This window comes from Oryctolagus cuniculus, chromosome 12 (genome assembly GCF_964237555.1).
Source record: "Oryctolagus cuniculus chromosome 12, mOryCun1.1, whole genome shotgun sequence".
Classification (NCBI taxonomy): domain Eukaryota; kingdom Metazoa; phylum Chordata; class Mammalia; order Lagomorpha; family Leporidae; genus Oryctolagus; species Oryctolagus cuniculus.
In genome coordinates this window covers 114156068-114159567 of record NC_091443.1, presented here as the reverse complement: position 1 = coordinate 114159567, position 3500 = coordinate 114156068, and the positions used below count along the sequence as shown (strand labels likewise).

At 35.5% G+C, this 3500-nt stretch overlaps 1 pseudogene; it reads right to left on the bottom strand.

The window, feature by feature from the left end:
• Positions 1-2364: 2364 nt before the first annotated feature.
• LOC127489387 (vomeronasal type-1 receptor 90-like) lies at positions 2365-3272 on the bottom strand (annotated as a pseudogene).
• Positions 3273-3500: the final 228 nt, after the last annotated feature.

Sequence of the window (3500 nt, the reverse complement as noted above, 5' to 3'; positions counted from 1 at the left end):
GAGACAAATAGTTTGTGAAAACTAGCTAAAGTCAAATTATTTCATAGACTACTTTTTTTTAGTATAGTTTTGAGAAACATTTCTTTCTTGAAGTTGAACTGGATTGGTTAAGGATTGTTGGTTCTTCATGACTTGGAAGTAGCATATTTACAGTTGACAAACTGCTTGAGGACCTTTTGCTGCCAACCTAAAAATATGTCTTAACTTTATCAAAGAAGGCCTGGTATAATCTCTACTTGCTATTCAACAGTTAAAATTAGTTGCTTTTCTTGATATAACAAAACTGTACCTCTGAATATTTATTGATGCTTTCCACAAAATCAGATGCATGCTTGCTCAGTCCAAGCCAGTGATGTTTTATGGACATTGAGATGTGATATCTACTCAAGTTGCATTCTGAAGTCAGTGTGTGGTGGCCAGAAGCAGGGAGCATTTATGAGAAGAGTACTTGTGATGATAACCAACATATGTTTTTCTGGTGGCCTTTCCTTGTTTCTCCAACATCCAAAACTTTCTTCCACTTGGATTTTCCTCCTTTTACCTCATTTTGTTTCACTCTCCCTTCCACACACTCACTCCCTTTGTATTCCTGAAACCTATTGTTGCTCTCATTAAATGGTGTTTAGGGCTGATAAATTATCAGTCCTTAATACCCTTTCCCATATGCCACAATTGAGGACATTCTAAACCACCATTCAGTTCTGGGTAACAACTAATAGGAGTCTCTGTCCCGACTCTAATTCAGCACACACTGCCGATCTTCACCTGAATCTCTTCCCTGATTCCACACCATATCTGGTAGTCCTGGGGTTCCTGGGGTCAAATCTCTGATTGTTAGTCTAAGAATAAAGCTACTGGTTTGAGTAATGTTTTACTTTCAGCCAGTTGTCATGATAGCCAGTAATGTGTATGTCATTTATCAATGAAATTGCAGTGGGAAGGAAACATATTCTTTTAATATTATGCCCTTACATCTGTTACTGTATCTCCAGCATTTGTGATGCAATAATACACTTCACCTGTATTAAAAAGGCAAAAAGTGAATGCTGATTTTGTTTACACATGTCTATAGAGTTGGCAGTTAATACTGAAATTTTTCAAATAGCCCTTCCAAAACTGTGAGATAAAAAATAAATTGACCTATCTAATGTATATTGAAAAAAAATGAAAACAACAAAAAACTATATGCGTAAAAAGGCATATTTGGAAACAGCAGGTACATAACTGAAGAAGTACTGAATCTACTTAATGTGAAACATGTTAAACATTGAGCTGAGCTGAAGAAAAGACTAATGAACTATATTATTAAGCACAGTAGAGTACATTCAAACAAAGTAAAAAGAGTAAATAAATGAGATTTAAAATATAAATCTACATATACAAAGGTTAGACTGAGAAGGAATTAAACTATCTAGTTGTTTCTCTGGACTAAACAGAAGAAATAAAGGACAGTTTTATGAGAATTTTTATTGTATAAATTTTCAAAATTGATCACAAGATAGAAATCTGTGATTGAGAAGTTTATTGGGTCAAAGGTGCAAATTTAACAAAAAATACTTCAATAATACCTGTACTTTGCAACATCAAAGAGGAAGACTTAAATGAGTGATAAAAGAAGGATGATGACTTACAAAGACAAAAACAGGGTTCACACATTTGATATAGTGTCAGAACAGATATAAATATTAAGACACCATAGAGTAACCGCCTTCAACAAACAAAGGTAAATTTAGATTAATTTCTGAGTAAGTAGATCTAGGGATTAGGTACCAAATGTAGTTTCATAGAAGAGCACTACAAAAAGAAATGGAAATATTTTCTTGCGTTAAATTAAGAAAGTACAAGATGAAGAAACTTCAATACACGCAGAACATTGAACTAATAGAGGCAGTGCCCAAGAGAAAAAAAAAACACAAATATTTAGAGGCTAGGCGATGTGGCATAGTGGGTAAAGCTGCCGGCTGCAGTGCATTTCATATGTGCACCGGTTCAAGTCCTTACTGTTCCACTTCCAATCCAGCTCTCTGCTATGGCCTAGGAAAGCAGTAGAAGAGGGCCCAAGTCCTTGGGCCCCTGCACTCCTGTGGGAGACATAGAAGAAGCTCCTGGCTCCAGCTTTGGATTGGCCCAGCTCAGGCCTTTGCTGCCATTTGGGGAGTGAACCAGAAGATGGGAGACCTCTCTCTCTGTCTCTGATTCTGTTTCTGTCTCTGTCTTCTCTGTAACTCTGCCTCTCAAATATATATATATATATATACATATATATATAAATTTTAGATACAAGTTAAAATACAAGTTCTGAATATTTAAATTAGAATTAAAATCCTGGACTTTTTAATATTTAACATGATTGAATTTATGTTTTCAGGTGTGTTTTATAAGCTTGTTAAAATTGATCATGTTTTGCAGAATTCCAATTAGTCTTTTATCAGCCCTAATAAGCACCAAAGAACTGACAGTGGCATCAATATTTCCCACAAGTCTCTGGGCATCCAGAACAACTGGATCATATTTCCACAATATGGTTGAGAAGGATGACATTATGATATCCAAACAGTACATGATCACAAAGAAACTCACCAACAGCAGGACAGTATGGGTGGCCCTTTTTGCTGGGGAGGTTCTTGGGATATCCTTCATGCTGTGAAGGTACTCAGACCTCCTTTGATGGCTAGATAAGAAGATCACTATGTAAGAACTGGAGAAAAGCATGATTCCTACAAAGAAGATATTCCAGGACAATGTGAGTGTGAAAAATATTTCCAGGATGATGGAGTTCATTGAAGAAATTGAGCAGTACTTACTGACATGGAGTAGATTGGTTATGTTGGATAGAGCTGCACTGTAGATGATCATGTTACTAGTGGATGACAGGTTGAAGGACCAAAACCAGGAGAAAAATGGATAATATAATTTGTGAGTTTTTGTTTAAATCTTGACAAATAGAAGGTGCTGTGGCTGTGGTGATGACCTGGATGATGCTAAGGTGGCAGGGTACAGATGGAGAAACCTCTCATCACTCCAGTAAAATAGAATAAAGCCTTGCATTTTAAGTCACTTGGCAAATTCAATGACTTGAAAATGTCTGGAGATAAAGAAATATACAGTGTAGTGAATAGCATCATTATGTGGCCAAAAGTCAGGTGACAGATGGCCACATTAGTGGGCTTAGGCCTAAGATTCTGGCAGATTGTGAAGATGTTGAAGAGAAAGATAAAGACATTGTCTAAGATTCCAATGGCAGCTTGGAAAAAATACATAATTTTTAATGACAATATAAGTGGAAATTTTTTTCATATTAAAAGCATATAAGAAGCCTTTTGAATACCTGTGAAACAAACAAACAAACAAAAAAGCAGATCTCACATCACTAGTGGTCTTTCTTTTTGTCATGAAAATCACCACAAATAATCACTTATATTAAATACACTTATCTTTAAAGAACCTTGATATTGCAAAGATTCTTTTTTTTCAATTTATTACTTAAGGTATACAAACTT